The 20,565-nt window shown below is 34.0% G+C and overlaps 1 protein-coding gene across 20 annotated transcripts in view; it reads right to left on the reverse strand.

Annotated features, from left to right (window-relative positions):
* LOC105226572 (TLD domain-containing protein 2) overlaps positions 1–20,565 on the reverse strand; it is a 240,692-nt gene that overhangs the window by 116,031 nt on the left and 104,096 nt on the right. Inside the window, exon 1 of one of the 20 annotated variants that reach the window (XM_049450519.1) lies at positions 4,763–5,099. The exons of 15 other annotated variants lie outside the window; for them this stretch is intronic. The gene's annotated coding sequence lies outside the window, so the exon portion shown is untranslated. Of the gene's footprint in view, positions 1–4,762; positions 5,100–20,565 lie in introns of those variants that run through there. 4 more of the 20 variants (XM_049450522.1, XM_049450525.1, XM_049450526.1 and 1 more) reach the window with 4 other exon arrangements.

Here is a 20,565-nt window from a genome sequence, read left to right on the forward strand (position 1 = left end):
ATCAACGCTGCGCGTCGACTACGACTTGAGCAGGTGCGCCGTCAGTGAAGCTTCGAGCGTTAATAATAGCGCCACCGCATGTTGCCTTCTACTTCGCTTAGCGCGTCTATTAACGCCCAGCGAATGCTCGTCGCCGCCTACCTCGCCTGCGCGCACAGTCAACTCGAGTCACCTATGCGCGCTAAATGTTTGCACAAATTGACGACAGTAAGCGATGATATGATGGCACATCTGTGCATCTGCGCAATGCCCCAATCAGTAGCACATCTAAAAACATACACATGCACTTAATTCAATCAATTGACGCGTGGCCACCCAATTTTGTGCTCGCGCGTAGCTGGTCTTTTTGCACAGTAGCGACGCGGCATGAGTTCTAGTGCGTGCCTTGAGTGAGGTGGCTTGTGCTGTCAGTTTGGGTTGCGCGTTTCGGCATATACTATGTATGTATGTATTTAGAGTGCGCTTGTTTTATATTGTGCGACTGTGCTATTAACAGCGATTTGTGCAGCTGTTCGTTGCTTTTGCCGTTGTTATTGCTTATCTGACTATTTGTTAACATCCGCTGGATGTGCTTTTTGTAGTGAGCGCGGTTAGTTCATATTTGCATTATTTATTTATTATTAAGTTTCGCTGCTATTGCTTCATTCACTTGTTCAGTCATTCTGTTATACTGTCTTTTTAATTAATTAAAACTCTTATTTTTGCTCAATTAGAGGCCTTTTTTTATATAAAATGTGATTTTCAGGCAGAAAAATACCAAATGAGCTTCCATAATTGAAAGGGCTGACTTGACTTAAGAATAGCTACAAACAAGACAGTTGTCCGCAGAGAAGATCATCAAATATTGGGTCACTACGTAAGTAGAATGAATATGCCTGTAACTAAGTAAGAAGTAAACTACGTCACTTAGCAGACGTAATAACACTCTGTTCGCTATATAGATCATTTCAAGATAATAAAGAATTGGAGCATTACGAATAATGTGATCTTAACCGCTGCTTTGGATCCAATCTCATCGTCAGCTTAACCTTAAAATCAATTTTGAAGCGTTCTATGTCAATTACACGATTCATATATGTTCATAAAGACCTAAAATGGTTAAAAAAAGTGCTATTATCTGTTTCTCAACAGAGTCGCTACGAAGCTTCGGGCTGTAGGAGGTGAAGACACAACTGAGAATGACTGTTCTGAGCTCTTTTTTAAGCTACACCAATGAGGTTTAAAGTTCCCGGCTCATTTGTGGAGATACTCTTCCGGTACTCACATCTAAGTTTATATTCTTATATCTTTCATCAGGTATCAGCGGTATTGTTTAACTTTTGAGTTAGAATACCATGCGAAATAAACGTTATGGGCTCAAAAACAGTTCCTCGTTCCAGTTCCTTATTTTAAGAAAGACTCAACAAATTGAGTTTAATACAACATTTGGGTTATTTCTCTCCAAGTTAGATGTCGTAAGTCATCGAACTTATTTTCTGACTAAATTTCTGAGTTCTTAAACTACAACAAAACAATAGAATAATAGAGATCGGAGAGAATTTTCCTATTGGATATCATTTGAAAATCCTGGTTTGAAACATGATGCCATTCCTGGTTCTAAGATCACACACTACCAACCTAAATTGGCAGTGTTCCGCAAGTTCAGTGTTAGTCTTACTCTCTTTCTCGTTGTTCGCAAAATCTTTTAACTTGATTGCCTTGGCTATACTGAGTTCACATTAAATAGTTTCAAATTAAATATGTATGAAACACAACTTTTTTCGTGTATATATGTATGTATTATTAATTCACTTAACGAAAGTTATACGAACTACAGCCCAGTAATTTCTCATTCTACCAAAAACCATTCTTTAACTACACTAAATATGGTAAACAAAGAAATTTAGATAAGCGCTAACTGAAGAGTAAATGCATGAACAAACACAAATCAAGGCGTCACAGAAAGTGTGTCAAGGCGAAGGTTGTAGAGTTGCAGAGGAAACGAAGTTCTCCAGAAGGATTGCCATTTTGCCAAAATTTTGTAAAGATACGTGCGTTTAATTTCGCAATTTCTGACGTAGTTTTCAATTTTGAGAATTTAATAATCGTTGTATAGAGGTATCAGCTATCTACTGCAAATATACTAGAAGTAGGGTTTTGGGTTATTGGATTTTTCAGCACACAATGTTAAATCTCAGTTTTTAATTTGTCATTGCACATTTAATTCTTATATACTGTAAACAATAGTTATCGAAATTTTACCAAGATGGCCTGGTCAGTTAGAAAATTGAAAGAGTTCTACAATTTTGATATTGTAAAGAAGCTTTAGAGATACTGCTACTACTTCTACGAACACAATAAACTGCTCAACGCTGAGTAAACGTTTTACATTTTAGAAATTAAAAAAAAAGTTTCGGTTCAAGCACAAAAAGTTGAACTATTTAACTGTTTTTTGGAAGCTATACATATGTGGTGTGAGTACAAATAAACTTACGTCACACCTTAAGTAATCAAATATTGACTAAAGACTGACAGTGGTCGAAATGAAAAGAGAGCGAGAATGCCCACAATGTGTTTACCAAAAACAAGTATATAGTAAGAAAAATAATTGAAAGTGGAATTTTGTGGAATGCATTCCACACGTGGTAAACTTAGCTGGCGATAACCCAATGAACAAAAAAGTTGCTTTTTTTTGGGGTATAGAAATAAAATTAAAATTTAGATAACGGCCAGTGTTTTATACTACTGTGGGCAAAAAATCGTAAGACTTTTTAATTTAAATTTCGTGCGAAAACCCATTCGTCGAAATATTTCCAGCTTGGTATGACTATCAGTGACATGTGTGCCAAATTTCACATCAAAATAACCAATAGGGTTTAGCATAAGGTTGTTTTTCTGAAGTGGTTAGCTCCGCATTCTTTCCAAACTTCCAAAAAGTCAACAAGGTTTACTATTTAAGTGTTACGCGTCATTGCGAGCTATTCGTAAAAGAAAGTCGGAATTATTTATGGGAACCAAACTCTATATGACAACATCTGATGAGTCGACGTTGCGAGTTTTCGAGAGAAAAGTTCTGCGAAAGATTTATGGTCCTTTGCGCGTTGGCCACAGCGAATATCGCATTCGATGGAACGATGAGCTGTACGAGATATACGACGACATTGACATAGTTCAGCGAATTAAAAGACAGCGGCTACGCTGGCTAGGTCATGTTGTCCGAATGGACGAAAACACTCCAGCTCTGAAAGTATTCGACGCTGTACCCGCCGGGGGAAGCAGAAGAAGAGGAAGACCTCCACTCCGGTGGAAGGACCAAGTGGAGAAGGACCTGGCTGCGCTTGGAATATCCAATTGGCGCCACGTAGCGAAAAGAAGAAACGACTGGCGCGCTGTTGTTGACTCGGCTATAATCGCGTAAGCGGTGTCTACGCCAGTAAAGAAGAAGAAGAAGTAGAACTCTTGATTTTTGTACCACGATAATGCTTTTTTGCAAATAGAGTTTAACAACTATTTCGATGATTGGGGATTACATTGAAGGGGACGTCACAGATTTTGAAGAATGTATTCAGAATTTTGAAACAAAGTCTTACTACTTTTCGCGCCTGGTAGTGACAAACGTCTGCATTATTTGTATAGCTTTCAGCTTGTTTTTCCATATTTTCGAATTTATCATAATATTTGCGAAAGGTAGTTAAAAATTTTGGACGAAAAATGTGGCCGAATAGAAATTCTGCGCACATTTTGTTTGCACAGCAACGAGATAAGCGTTTGTTTTCACTCTGCTGTTTTATCAGGCTCGGCAAACAAAGGAAGCTGACGAGCGTTGAAAATTATGAAGACAGTTGCTTTTGTTGTCTACAAATTATTGCTATTTTTAGGCGGCACAAAAGCAAATATAACGGTATGATAGCGTATAATGTTGCCCATTTGCAATGCAATTCAGTTTGCTTGCGGGGAAAGTACTAAACGTTATTGAGGCACGAGGAAGAGATGGAATTTTTTTAACATTTTTTAATTTTAATTTCGATCAAACTCTAAAAAGAGCTGTAGCGCAGAAGATCATAGAAAAACTGATGGTTTCAGGGTTTAGGTTCGAACATCACGCTTTTGACATTTTGAAGACATTAGAGGCTCTAAGTACCTCTTGTGGAACTAGACTAAACATTCGGTTGACGTTTTCAATTACAACAATGCTTTGCCATGCATTTTATAATGAAATATCTGCTTTCTTTGAAAAAACGAACTTGAAGTAGAAGTCGCCAGAGAGTTGCTAGTCAACAAATTGCAGAGAAGAACATTTTCCAAGCCACCTTTTCATAAAATTTTGCTTATTTTCATTTTTTCTTATTGCTGAACCCACAGATTTGTAATGAGTGGTGGAAACTTGAAGTGAATCCGACTTGCTTGTTCTGATAAAAAAATGCCTATTTTGTAGGATATTGTGATGGGTTTGCAAAAAAATATAAATTTGTTTGTTACACTTCCGGTAACTTTTTTTCACTTTCCGGGTTTCAAAAATTAAATTTTATGTGGAGCGTTTGCGCCACTTTTTCTTGCATAACTTTGTCATCTGCCTATGGCATAGCAATTTACTTTAAATTTCATATTTCTAAAGCATTTTAGTAGATTTGTTTATGTACATATGTATGTAAATATATGTATGTATGTATCTTATCAATTATTTCTCTTTGCTTTTTGCTTTTGGCCTTCAACACACTCCCTGCACAACTTCACTGCCACGTTTTGTTAGACGCTGAGACACAGGATTTATTTATTTATTTACTTTTTGTAACTTGTGCTCCAAGGCAAACACTTTGATAATAGCAAAATATAAATATGAGAACTTTCGTAAACACTTTTCGTTTTATTATTAAATTTCTTTGCGGCACTTTCTAGCGATTTGACGTTATTTGCAGCACCTTGTATCCGTTTACTCTTCAACTGCGCGACAGACAAACTAAATTACCGCGCTGTTCTTCAAAGCCGTCGAGGAGGCCGCCTGCATGTATGCCACAAACACACATACACACATGTATGTATGCATATAGCGTTTGTGGATACTTCAGCTGAGCTCCAGCGCTCAGTGGGTCGACGAGTTCTATCTTTGTTGTAGACAATCGTCGCGGTTCGTGTATTTCTGGTTTGCATGTTTTCCTCATTCAGCTTTATTAATGTCACTTTACCTCTCTGCCTTTACATATCTACATACGCTCATATGCATATGGATATATTTTATATTTATTTGTGGATCGTGTTTCTTTATTTACACAATAATTTTATCACTTGTGTGTAGTCCGTCACACATTTGTGCACATGTTTGTTTGTGTTTTTGTAGATAGTGAGGCAGTCAGCTGATTGTGTGCGTGATTTAAAGTGTTGCATGAGAACGCAAAGCGGAGCACAAATTTCCCTGCAGCGATCCATTTAAGCAGCATTTCGGTTATTTCGGTGAGTAGGAAGCATACATACATACAAATGTATGTATATGTATATAATATATATGCGTACTAGATATATATATATCTAAAGTATGTGTGTTTATTAAATAAACTTTATTTATACTTTTTTGTCCGCTGGGCAAATTGGTAGAAAATGTTTTGTGCCGGTATGGTCACACTGGTCGTGCAGTCAGCAGATTACGTACCTACATGCATATGTACATACAATGCAATAACGTGAATATATGTACATATGTATATGTACGTATACATATAGAAAATATGATTTGTACCGTAAGGGTACTGGCCTGAGCCGGGTATTCTATTGAGATTTTTAAAATTAATTGTAAAAAATTCAATTCCATCAACTGTGGCAACCACTTTTGTATTAAACGGCTCATAGTTTGTTAACTAGTTAGAACGCAATGGCTCTAGAACTGAAAATTTAACATGTGAGGACACCAGAAAAGTCCTGAGAAATAAACATCACCAGCCAATATTTATTAAGCTTGACGAGTTGAGTCGATTTAGCTATGCCCGTCCATAAATAAGAAAGTTATTGTCTCAGTTTTTGAGATATCGATCAGAAATTATATGTATACATTTTTTCACCAAGAAGCAGCACATTTATCGGAAACACGGATTTCAGTAGACCACGTCCAGCACGCAATGAAGAAAATGTAGCAAAGAGTGTACACGGAAACCATTTAGAGTCTATTCGACGGAGTTCGCAGCAACTGGGACTGACTTATCGAACGGATATGGAGCATTCTACGTCAAGATCTTAAATTGAAAGCGTAAAAAATACAGCTTGTGTAAGGACTGAAGTCGTTCGACCTCCACAAGCAACATGACTTTGCTCTATGGGCTCTTAAAAAATTACAAGAACATCCGACGTTTGCGAGCCTAAGATTATTCCGGCTATATATTGTTACGAATTTACTGCTTGCTAGTTCACTTTGTTAGGTTCGTATCTCTGGATTGACAAATAAAACCAAAACTGTTTAATTTAATTCAACAACTCTTTATTTCACAACTCGTCTACACTATAGCAGTTTACTCTTAGCACTGATTGATTACGTTGGCGCTGCCACGCCTTATATAGCCACGCACTTCTCGCTGATGCTGACGTGTCCTTCTAGAATATTGCGTCTGGAAATTACCCGAACATAATGCTATACGGCGCCAGACGCAAGCAGACAGCCGCGGCGCCAGACTCAGCAATTGTTTAAGTAGACAAGCAGACAGTGCGGCGCCAGATGTCTACAACAAGACAAATGCTATTCCATATACCTACAGCTATTGTTCATAATAAGGGATGCATATCGCAATACAAATACAACTTAATACTACTTTTGTAACAATATAAACAAGCAAAATTGCTGCATTTAGCACAAAGAGCAATTTCAAGAGATTCAGGAGCTGCCATTTCATCTAGAAAAAACAACGGTTTGGTGTGATGGGTTGGCTGTTGGATCAATCGGTCCATATTTCTTAGAAAATCATGTCAGTTAGAACGTGCCGGCAATGGCGGTCATTATCACGCCATTATAACCGACTATTTGCCTAAGAATTAAGCTCGCGATCTTGGGAGAATTGGTTTTAACTAGATGGCATAACTTCCCACACATCGCATCAATCAGTGGATTTATTGAGAGAAACCCTCGGACAGCTAATTATTTCAAGTTTTGGTCCGATCGATTGGCCACCAAGATCGTGTAATATCATACCGTTCGCCTTTTTCCTGTGGGGACATGTAAAATCTAAAGTCAATGCGGACAATTCCGCTTCGATTATTCGCCAGTTACCTGTCGAAATGCTCGATGGAGTAATCAAGAATTGGACTTAACGGATGGAACATCTGAGATGTAGCCGCGGCCAAGATTTGATATATATTTATTTGTTGTTCACTTTCACATGAAAAAATATTGGCAAGTGTGGTGCTACTTAAAGTTAGTGCGTAGAAAAATAACGAAGACTAAGTATTAGAAGACTTCCACGATTTCACCTAAGTAAAAGTTTTATGTTTTTGCCTGTTGTATATTCTAATGCTTTTTCTATTAACTCCGAAGCGTAAGTATCAAACTAAAAAAAATAACTAACTAAATTGGTTGAGAATTATGGCAAGTAGAAAAAAGATTGGCTTTTTGTCACTACATACATACATAAATATAAAGTTATGAGAGATCGAACCAGAAAATGACTTTTGACTAGCTTATCTACTATAAGAAGCTAGGGAAACTTGGTTGGATAATTATCATTCAACTAATCCAGTCGTTTTATTTAAAAACTATTTTTTTTAGCTTATTATTTTTCATTCTCAGCATTCTTCTTTTTTTATTCTCACCAGACGCGCAGAGTTCTGGAAAATTTCCATCCACACGGCCTCGTTGATAGTCAAGCGCATAACCACGCACATCAAAGCGCACTTCCGGTCTCTGGGGGATGTGGAATCAGAATAAATGTACATGAAGCAAAAATAGGTTTGTATACATATATATTATATTTTGTATAAACGCGTGCATATACATACAAACACTTCAATTCAATCATTGCGAAAGCGCAACGCGCAAAATAAACAGAAAAAAATGCAGAAAATATCATTCATATTTCAAGCGGACGACACTCAGGACGCCAATAAAAACGCGATTGCAAACAAAAAGGAAAATTACATTTTTTATATAATAAATATTATTTAATTTAAATCTTTTTTCGCTGCATTCAAGGGGAAAATGCATTTTATCGCAAGCCTCGCTTGTCCACTTCGTTTTTCGCTGAGAGCGAAGTGATAAAACTGTTTTGAATATGAAGTGTGGTATGTGTGAATATATTTATGTAATATATAGATATGTATGTGTGTATGTATGTAGTTGCGCGCCGCGTGGCAATATTTGCATAAGAAATGCAATCAACTGTGTGCAGCTGCGTAGCGCCACGGAATCTCATCTGGCAAAAAGTTTGCCAATATACACACATACTCATACATATGCATGAAATATCGCGTACGTGTTGCCTTCAAGCCAATGCGATAATTGTATGCAAATACATAGTTAGTGTTAAATATAATGACAGTTCAATGTTGAAATGATTAAATGAAAACACCGAAAACAATACATATATAAATGTCGGATAAATATGTACGTGTGCATGGATGTTTGTTTGTATGCGTGTGCTCATTATTGTCAAGTGATTTATGGCTATTGACAAAGGGAAAAGTAAAAATTTAACACTTTTATTAGCAGGCCTTTAATGAAGTCATTAAAACTGTGACAAATTAGCGCTTCAATTAAATGCTAAAGAGTATTAAGCAAACACTTTAGTTGAACGGCATAAATTATTATTGCCGCAAGCGTTTGATAAAAAGTGTCTGTAATCGTATAGCTGGAATTATAAGTGCTTTAAGTAGGTTAAAGAATACACTTCAATTGCGAATAATTTTTTAAACAAGCCAAAGCGAATAGTTTGAGAGAGAAAGAGTGAGTTTGATAAAAATGTGCAATGTCAGCTTTGAAAATATTCCAACTGATGCGATCTTCCCAACGAATAAAAACGAGGGAGTATTAGAGTTAGAGTAGATTAGGACTCTTGATGGACCGATCTTGTGGATTCATCTTTAGCCAGCCCAACCTAAGTCACGCTATAGGTATGACTGGGCTGTTGTTGGAATGTTGTGTGGGGGGGTAATTGATTTGCTGACGACGAAAAGACACTTCGTATGTTAAAGTCTAAAGTAATGGAGTGCTTTTCCTTTGTAAGACGACTTTATTTATAAAAGCGAATGTTGGAACCTGGAGAAATCTGATCAAATACAAAGAAGACTATGAAGAATTCTCATGTTATTATTATTATTAGAACAGTGAGAGATAGAGCTACGGCGAAAAGCTCCTTCGACTCGAGACACATGGAAGGACCAAGTTCATAGGAAGGACCTGTCTGCAATTGGGATATCCAACCAACGGGATCTTGCAAAGTATAGCGGCAACTGGCAAAGTTTCGTGTTCTTGACTCAGAACAAACCACGGTTGTAGTGCCAAAAAAGATGAATAATTATAGATAGAAGCATTCCCTCGCCGGAGAAAGTGAAATGCAGAATTACGCGAGCTTTCTGTAGACGATACTGTAACCAAGTTTAGTCAAAAAGGACAAAACAGAAATATAGTTTTTGAGTTTTCCGAGAAGTTACTACCGCGATGACATCTTTTAATATTCTCTTGTATGTTTAAAATTTGGAATCGTACAATAGGACAAATGAGCAAATCTGACATCTGACAATATAAACATAAAAGAAAGTCGTAGAAATGCAATCAATCCACAGAAACTAGAGTTGGTTCAAGTCTATTAATTCTCTAATTGAGATTGATTTTATGCCTTTGCTCAGCTCGGTTAAATATTTTATATATTTTTTTTTTGTATAACGTCGCGACGTTTATTGTTATAAAAAATTGTACCGTTATGTTAAAAAAGGTTTTCACTATATATGAAATCACAAGGGAAGAAGTTAGACTATTAAAATGTAGTATTTTGAAGATTTTAAACTTAGTGTTATGAAATAGTTGAAGCAAACCGATAACGATTGATATTTGTTTATTATGACTGCTCACTAATTTTTGAAAAGGTCTTAAAGATGTCTGATCTCCGCTAGAGGGCGCACTTAGTCACAATGTGAATAACATATTTTGTTTCTGTAAAAAACATCTCTGTGAGCCTGTTGTCAAAAAAACTGGTATTAACTGACCACTAAAATTTCCAGATTTCAATACCGTTATTCTTTTTGTGAGCAAAGATCACTGGTGAGCTCACTCTTCAGCCTGAAATAGTAATGTAGAACTTCGCCAAAAAAGAGTTAAATTTTATACGACTAACGAAACATGTTACCTGAGTTTATTCAAAGATTAGTCCAAATAAATTATAAGTTAACAAAATATGACTGAAATATAAAATCATGCTTTTTAACATATTTAGTTTCCCCATACTGACATAAACGACGGCACACCCTATATTTATTTGCTAAAGCGCTATTTGTACTAATTCGTAGGTAGATCTGTATATATGTATTCTCATCTTTATAAAACCACAAACAGAATTTAAAATTGTACATTTATTGCAATAAGTCGTTAGGTTTAGCTAACGGTGTAAGAGTCTAAACAAGAGCTTTGCCAAAACCTAGAAATGATTGATGGTTTGAGGAGGAAAATTAAGGCAAGTTGTAAGCTCACAGCTGTAAAAAATCGAAAACCACAACATCCGAGTTAATAAAGAAAGATGTGACTATCACATATATATAGACACCTATGTACATGAATACATTAGAGCAGGTCGATTTTTTTTCAACATATAAAACGCGTTGCAGGATATATTCTACGGATCATTCTGAACAACTTTCTAAGTAGACTATGGATAAAAGACCGGTTTCCAGCAAGTGATAAAAAATTTCATTAATCGGTTGTATGGGAGATATGTAATATAGTTATCCAATCTGACCGATTCCGTCAAATGATCAACAGAAAAGAAGTGCACGGGTATTTGAAAAACTGATGAGCTTAATCCTTAAAATCCTTTAAAATCGCTGCCTTGAAACTGGTTTTAGAACCAAAGTTGTTACGAATGGAACGTAGAACTATAAATCGACCCGCTCTAATACACAGACTAATATACTTATGTACTTTTGCGCATGTAAGTAAGCGTTCGCCAAAGCTAATTTTAGCTTACCCCACAAACTATTATTTGCTCGCTGTTAATTTTATAAAATGATGCTAATTTTTGCACCATTCTTTAAGCCATTAATTTTCTTCAGCTATTATTATTCGTAACTTTTACTTTGCCAAATTTGTTGGCTATTTTTGAGACTCGTGAGAATTGAAAGTGCGGCAGCTAAGGCATTGTAAAAGGTGCGACTATATAAGTATAGTCTTAAAATCTAGGCACATGAATATACATATGTATGTAGTACATGTGTACATAACTACATATGTATATGCAATAATCTACACTAATTTTAGAGCAAATAATATGAAAGCTAAAAAGCTGCTGTATGTCATAGTCATTAATATTTATTTGTGTTTTTATATACTATATACATATGTACATAAGAGTGTAAATATGTATGTCTGCATGTACATTCTACACATAACATTTTATGATTACCATTTTCGGTGCCACAGCGCTGACATAAATAATAATGAAAACAATATTATCTATATCACAGAGGCCAAAAAATGAGTTATGGCTCACTTCGGTTGTATGGGAATAACGGTAATAAAACTTCGAAATGTTTGATCGCTAGTAAATAGTATACGGAATGGCTGATTCGCCTGCTGCAGAAGTATTTAGGGTGGAGATAAGCCGTCTGTTACATATAATATAATTTATTGCGCTGAAAATAAAATATTGAAAAAAACTTTTATTGTGAAGAAATATCCGGGCGAGTTAATTGGAAGCGTTAATGGAGACGGCGTTTTTACTTCGGAAAATTAGTTACTAAATTTTTTACTTTTTATATGTTTTACTTTCAGCTTATAGTACAAAATATTTTAATTTGTGGAACAAAAAAAATGATCAATTCTTTCCTTTCGATTGTTTAATCCACTTGACTAGTTCGAACAAAAAGCATTAAGCCCTATTTTTGAAATAATTTTGCGTTTTATTCATTAAAATTTGAAATTTTTAAAACCTCTAGATAGTTTAGTTTCACTACTGGGTAACATTGTAGAGAAAATTATTAATCGATAAATCGGTTTTGTGTTATTTTTTACAGATTAGTATTTACATAAAACTTGTGCACGAAATCTTTTCAAAATATTTTAACTTTTTATTACATATCGAAAGAAAAGTGAAAGTTTTGAGCTCAGCTTTAAATTTTTTGAACTTTAGTGTTACCAGATGAAGTTCGGTCGCTGAGATTTGTAATTGTGAATTTTTATCCAGTGAAAAGAAAGTGTCCAATTTTGGCTTCAAGAAGCTCGATTATATTAAGATAATTCTTATCAGTTGACACCAACAATATATGTACGGGGTCATCAAATATTTTCACATATTAATGCAAGTAGGTTGATGAAAGACAAAAAGCATGAAATAGTATGGGGGCAACTACGACAAGAGCAGCAATTTAAAATTCAATAGAAATTGTTGTGTTTCTTTCTATATTAATTTTAATAGAAACTATCGAAGTTTAAAAATTGATTAATCCGACTTAATTTCGATAAATATCGATAATAGTAATGGAAATCGGTTTTAAATTATTTGTTTTTTTAGTAGTTACTATTCTTGAAATTTAAAATCTAATAAGAAATTTTTAGGATTTTATAAACTGATTTGAATTTCAATTATCGATGTTTTAAAATCGATAAATCCAATTGAAGTTCGATAATTTTTGACAAATGTAATCGAAATCGATTTTGTGCTAGTTTCAATATATTGTGTTATATAGTTGAAATAAGTATATTGTGCCAATATTATAACTCCAGCTTCAAAAAATATTGTAATGCACTTTGAATTCCAGACTTTACTTGAAAAAGCCACGGCCTGAGAAAGCAATCTGTATATGTACTTGTTTTCGAAAATCGGTAATCATTTTCTAAATTAATAAATAATATTCGAAAATCACTAAAAATATTTTAAAATCGTGTTCACTTCTATATGTATATGCATGTCGTTTACACACACTTCACACTTCAGCTTAGTGTTGCCAAGCCAAGATAGTGAATTATAACGGTAAATTAGTAACCAGCGGTTTTTTTTGCTGTTTACAGAAACGCATGCATTGAGAAGAGTGAAAAGATAGTTAAAGTGAGGGTTTGAATAATATTGTTGGATCGTGTTTGTACACTAGATGCGGCAGCAAAGTTTTGGGTGCTACACGGCGTATACGTTATCTGCACCGAATGTTATATAGTACATAACCACACTCTCATACATGCATGTACATATGTAAGTGTATCAGCAATTGATGTTTTCAAATTTAAAGTACAAAAAGTTGCCGTCTGACCATTAAAACTCAAGTGTTTATTGTTTATCGATGGCTATAAATTGTGGCGGCAAATACAAACATACATTTGTAACATCGTATTTCTTTTTGCGTACGAATTTCAGCAACAGTCAGTGCTATTTATACTCATAACGTGTAAATATGTCAGACTGTTTGGCTATTTGTTGCCACTTATTTGCACTTTTTCGATTATTTTCCCTCGCTTTTATGATTACAGTTGCTTTCAGTATTTGCCATAAAAAATGTTGATTTTGTAGAAACAGGCAGGTAAATATCTCTTACATATAAACAACATAAAAGTCAACAAATTTTTGAAAAGTATACGACCGCAAGCAAAAAATGCTAATAAATAAAAAAATGTTTAAAGAAAAACCGCAAAGCAGTAGCAGAGAGTCGTGAAACGCGATAATATTAGCGCAAAGTTACTTGTTATTTTTGTTTTTGTGTGTTTTGTTTTCGTTTTGCATTTTTACTTACTCCGCTTTTTTGCTCGAGTTTTTACTTTTTTACGGTATTTGCTGTGCAAACTGACGCGAACGCGCAGAATTTGTTGTTTGCATTTGGTGATGTGTTTATTAGCTCCACATTAGCGTAGCTATTTTATGTACATATTTTGTTGGTATATAAATTACAACAACAATTTACAACGTTATTATAATTGTTACTTTGATATACATACATACATATGTGGACTGGCTGTAGAAAGAACAACCAACTGTTCTGAAGGGAAGTGTTTACAAGCCTCTTGAAGTCTGACTATCTAGACTTTCACTTTTCATTTGCTTAAGCTAAACTTATCTTAGTCGTGTTAGATTTAAAAGACTTAGTTTTGGGCAAATTTCGGATAGTAATTAGTAGCCTTGCGAGATTTTAGAGCGCTTGAACTACTTTTACCGGTCTATGAAAGCTAATGGGCATTGAACAGCTGCAGAATTTGCAAAGATTATCATTAATGGAAAATTCGTGGAATCCTTCAGATTACTTTCAGCATACATTTTGATAGGAAACGCGTATAAAAATGCTGTGATCTGAGTATGAGGGCTAACTCTTCATTTTGGCACGCAGCCATCGAGGTATTACATGTGTTTCTATACTCCAGTTTAGGTCGCCAAAACCAGTTATAGACTAGTTATATTAAAGGAAGTATCTTCCGAAGATTTCCAAACACGGGTTCGTTCAATTTGGTACCAATTGTCCGAAGTTGATACGAATCTTGATTTGATTAACTTAATCACTGAGAATATTGGGATTTAAAAAGGTTAAGAATGGCTTCTTGAAGCCAATTTTTCTAATTTTTACTAAACATTTCATTTTATTGAAGAAGGTTAATCACTATTGGATTTTTCCTAACAGATTACTGTACATACAACATATAAAAAGTTGACAAACACATACAGATGTAAAAATATATGTAAGTAAAAATGTATGAAAAGTCTGATACTGAAATCCACCTGAAGAATCCAACTGCTAAAGGCTATTGAACAACTTCTCAGAAAATTCCAAACTGGAATTCACTGCTGAAAATGATTCGAGACATGTTTGGCCAAAGCGGTTTTTAGACAAATCAACTAAAATTACACAAGAAATTGGTGATTTTGCTTGGTGCGAATGCGTAAAACCGCGCGAATTCCTAGTAACAAAAATTCTGAAAAATACGAATACGCGCTTGGGATCTCGGAAAATATTAAGTTGTATGTATGCACTTGTATGACTGAATTTAATTACTTGCATGCTACTGACGTGACATTACATATGTAACTGTTATCTAAGCAATGTCAATAACCTCAAATACCGACGCTTGGCAACAGCTTACAATGTTTTATGTCACAATTGGTTGTATTATTACTACTTTATCGCTAGACTGACATCTAGAGATGTGAAGTGGTACTTATAGTGAAACAATTGCAAAAATTATATTAGGAAAAATTTCCTTTATTGTCACATAGTTGCAGGCCTAACTCATTGCTAACGACAACAAAAGCTGAAATAAAAAAAATAATATGTTAGAACTTCAATACTCTGCCAGTGCCGAATTCCGATTATCAATGCTTGTATGACCCACTTTTTTATAAATACCAACACTTTTCCGGAAAGCTTCTAAACCCCAAAAAAATATATTTATACAAATCTCGATAGTGAAATTAGCGGCGCTGTGAAATTTTTTGTCATAATTGTAGTAGAAATTTTCAGAATAAATCGATACATTGCTACTGAAATCGATAGTTATCAAAACTCATTTATAACGGTACCACATTTTTCTCACTCATTAATCAACAACATTCTCTATTTTCATCAAAAAAATTTCGATAACAAAAATATTATCGATACTGGAATAAAGACTATCGATAACTATAGATAATTTTTTAACGAAAATTAGATGAGCTATAAATTGATTTATGATAAAACTTCTCAGCAAAAAAATCGATATATTGCTACCTAAATCGATATGTACAAACATTTATCGATAGCAGTAGAATATTTTTCAAAAAAAAAATTGCGATAATACAAATTCTCCAACATAATTCTCTTTTTTCATAGAAATTGGTATTTCGATAACCAAATAAATTATTTATCGATATCAAAATTAAGATTTTCGAAAATTCTAGATTCCGATAAAATATTAATGAAAATTAGATGAGCTCTGACTTTTTTCGTCATAGAGCTTAAAAAAATCGATATATTGCTACTTAAATCGATATTTATAAAAATTATTAATAAAAAAATAATGTTTTTCTAAAAAACTATAATGCAAATTCTCTGACATAATTCTCTTATGTCATAGATAATTGCGCTTCCATAAAAAAAATAAATATTTATCGATGTTAAAATTTAGATTGTCGATGATTTGAAATTTCGATAAATTTATAATGAAATTTAGAAGTGATATGAATTTGCTTTTAACTATTCGTGATCGCTATTTTCAATCGATATGTTGCCACTGAAATCGATAGTTATAAATATGTATCAATAACTATAACACATTTTCCCACAAAAATGTTTAGAATACTAATTTTCCAGCAAAATTGTTTTCTATCTTAGAAATATAATAAATATTTTGATGACCAAAATACACTATTTATCGATAAAAAAATTGAGATTATCGTTAATTTCAGATTTCGCTAAATTTTATTCAAAACTCAGAGGATTTCATTTATTTTTATGGTTGACTCAAAATTAAAAAGTGATAAGCCTCCCACCTTTTTGAAATATTTTCGAAATATGTAAAAAATAGAGAGCAGACATGATTCTGGCAAAATTCCGATTTATAAACTCCAATTTCTGTCCCCTGAAAGTCATTGATTGCTGTAACTTTAATGAAGTACACACTGTCCACTTAAAAATATGATTGTTGCTCACTTCTGATGATACATACAAAATTGCCAAAGAGATGTACTCTCGCCCACTTTTAATTACTACAACTACTCTAGCAATTAATAAAAACGACAGCAGCTGCTCATAATTCTTTAGAATTGCTGATAGCCAACTCAAATATTTATTGTTTGCCACCAAACAGCGCCATATGCTGCATACACGATTGCATTCGAGGCACACGTGCTATCGTACTCGCGTTGCCATCTCAATTCGATCGTTCGTGCGTTCATTAATTGAGGTGTACGATGATGCAGGCGGCGTGCAATGGCCGTAAGTACTTGTTGTTTACAATTACTCGCATTCACTTGAGTTGTTGTTGCCGTTGCCATCGCCAACAATATATTGCCGCTGCCGATGCTTCTGCTGTATTCATTATCATATAACCCGTTTCGCTCGGTTTATGGTAAGTGAGTTCGCAGTGCAAATATTTTCATAAATTGTAACGGTAAGTGCCCACAAAGTGATTCATTTGGTTCTTATCTTAATTAAAATTGATTTGTTTTGTTCGGGCGGAAAGCTGCATCTTTTTATTGGGGTTCATGTGGGAGTGCGTTGCTATTTACAATTACATGCCATTACTTTTACGTATCTACATTTGAAAAGTATTGAAATTGAAGAAAATTTATTTGTTCATGCATTTCGGAATGGAATTTTTCCCGGACATCTTGGAATTAAAATAAATGATCGTTTACAGATTAATTATTCGATGTTGATTGCAATATAAATTGATTGTTATTAATCGAAGTTATGTGCAGAGTATTTAAATACTATTTTGCATATTTTCGGAATGTTATTATACAATAATAATTATTATTTTTTGAATATATACACGCTTTTTAAGAAAGGACTTGTGAGCTTTTGGGATATTTACGTACAGGCTTTCGGTGATATTAACTGAATAAAGGACAAAAACCTATTCGTAAAAAGAGGCCAGAATTATGGGCCGATAACTTTTGATTTTTGCACCACGACAACACACGGTCGTATACTGCATTGATTCTTCGTGAGTTTTTCGCTAAATGTTTAAAAAATATCGTGCCACAACCACTATATTCGCCTGATTTAGTTCAGTGTGACTTCTGGTTCTTCAGCAAACTCAAACGATTACTCCGGGGTAACTGTTTTGAATCAATTGAAGCCGTTAAACGTGAATCACTACGCCTATTAAAGGCTATTCCGGAAATTGACTTAAACAATTGTTTCGAAGATTAGAAAAAAGCATTGGCACAAGTGTATTAGGGTCAAGGATTACTTTAAGGGAGACGACATAGATTTTAAAGAATAAATTAAGAATTTTAAAATTATGAAGGAAGTCTCACTACTTTTTGCTCATAGTAGCACATTTATAAGAATTTATTTCTTAATTTTTTTGCAACGAAGTTAAAAATTTAATCAATTTCGTTGTTAAAGTATGAATTGTCAGGCAAAGATCAATTTGACAAGTTGTTTGTGTGATCAACTTGAAGGCAACCTCTTGATCGTGTAACTGTATCGTAAGAGGAGCGGAACTCAACTCAGATCAAATTGATTTTCGGTTTTGCGGATATACATATGTAATTGATTGATAATTTGACTGATGCTTCAAATTTTCTGGTACTTATTTGCTAACAATTTTGCATCAAATTGAAATTGTAATTTACCATTTTAACAGGTATCTGTGTTTGCTTGCTCATTTAGAAGCTAATAGTACTATTATTTATTTATTAATTATTATTACTGTCATTATTATTATTATTATTATTATTATTATTATTATTATTATTATAGTTTATTATCGTTTATATTAATAGTATTATTATTACTCCACAAATTTAGTATAATTCAGCATTTCATTTTATTGGCGCTTAATAAAATTTATGAAATTGTTTGGAAGCCTTGAATGAATTGTGTTATTGCAATTAAGTTAATTTTATGCGAATACTGTCAATTTTGTATGTAAGCTGTGTCACGATTATTATGGAACAAATTAATTGATATTAATTTATTTTGCAAATTAGTATTAATTTATGTATTTTGCTACAAATTACTTAATTATGAAATTAATTTTATGCGCCAAATAACGCATGAACCTGGAAGATGAATTTATATGCATTTTTGAGTATCTCGTGGAACTTAAAAGATTGCGCAAAAATTATCTTACGCTTGACAGCTAGCAAGTACCGTTACACTTGAATGATTAACACATTGTATGGCTAACTGTAATCGTTGGATCAGGTCAATAATCATGATACGTACATATTGTAAGCCTACATACTTACAGACATTAAATGAGTGAAAAACAAAATGAATATAAATATATATATACATATATTGTATATAAATATGTACAAATATACATATCTAAATATATATCTAAATACACAGAAGAGCCGGTTTGCCCTCAGTTCTGATTACATCTTACAATTTGAATTGAACTTGGTAACTGAAAATTGCCTTCAAGAGATAAAGGAAACTATATAACTGAACATACCTACAGATTTAAATAAATATGGAAAGATACATATTCACATATGGATAGTTTCACTGGAGTAATTAGTTGAATTGACTGTTTGGCCGCCATTACCTTTATCATTTGAATTTCCATAAAAATAATAACAACCGATTGGAAGCAAGTCATTAGTCCGGTGTCCCCTTGCGATCTAGTGCAGGACATATGATACTTCAGTGAGCTTGGCAGACGGTGATCAACAAACAGAACTTGTGCGCCTGCTAGATTCTTCTAGTCCTAAGTAAACCAATTATTTGCACTTAGTAAAATGTTCTCAGTGGACACTGCACTATGGGGAATTTGCCCGATTTCATGGTATTTAGTCATTTTATCAAAGTTTATATATTTGGGTTTTTTTATGTAAACATATTAAAAACACATGGCTCCATATGACTCCATACCAAAAATGTTAATTAACAGTGCACTGTTAAGGCTATGCACTGTTAAAGTCAGCTGTTGCAGCCCAAAAGCACGTGGTTGAGAACAGGCAGTTTTTGGTTAGCTACTTTGAAAGTGCGATACTTAAAAGTTAAACAAGTTATTAATTCAATTTATGATGGAAAATAATCATACGGGTTTGTATTATATGTTGTGTGTACTAATATTTTGATATGTGCCTGTCTTACTAATATTTAGCCAATTTTAAAACAGGTCTAAAAGGTAATTTTTTGGAAAAAAAAATTAACTTTACGTAGACTTACAAAAAATACATATCGTTGTAACAATGTAAGTCCAGTATATGTCGTAGAGCCATGAATTATGAATAAAAGGCAATTTGTCTCAATGTGCACAAATGCGCACAATCTGCGTAATTTATAACCAGGCCTATACTGACCAAGGATCATGTGATTCAGATGCATGCCTATTTGCCTCAACCGTAATGCCTCTTCGATTAACACACTTCTGGACTTGTTTTATGGAATAACCGTACTCCACAGTCGATAAGATTTTGCCGCCCTCTCAAATTGGAGTTTTTGAAAGAAACAAAAGAAGCCATATTAAAAGAGGACCCGAACATCAAAGAAGAAATTAAGAAACTTTTACCATGCAAAATAATGTTCAACGACAGGCAGTGCATTTACATAAAATTTCAACTTCATTTGACTGTCATAGATGGAAAAGTGCTCAATGCACTGACAAATACAACGTCTTCTCAAGCATGCCCAATATGTAATGCAACACCTAAGGACTTCCTTGCCAACAAAAATTTTAAGTGCCTCTACTTTGTTCCACTTTTAGATAATTTAAAACACGGGTTAAGTCCGCTTCATAGCTGGATAAGATGTTTTGAATTTGTATTACAC

Source organism: Bactrocera dorsalis, chromosome 2 (assembly GCF_023373825.1).
Source record: "Bactrocera dorsalis isolate Fly_Bdor chromosome 2, ASM2337382v1, whole genome shotgun sequence".
NCBI classification, from domain to species: domain Eukaryota; kingdom Metazoa; phylum Arthropoda; class Insecta; order Diptera; family Tephritidae; genus Bactrocera; species Bactrocera dorsalis.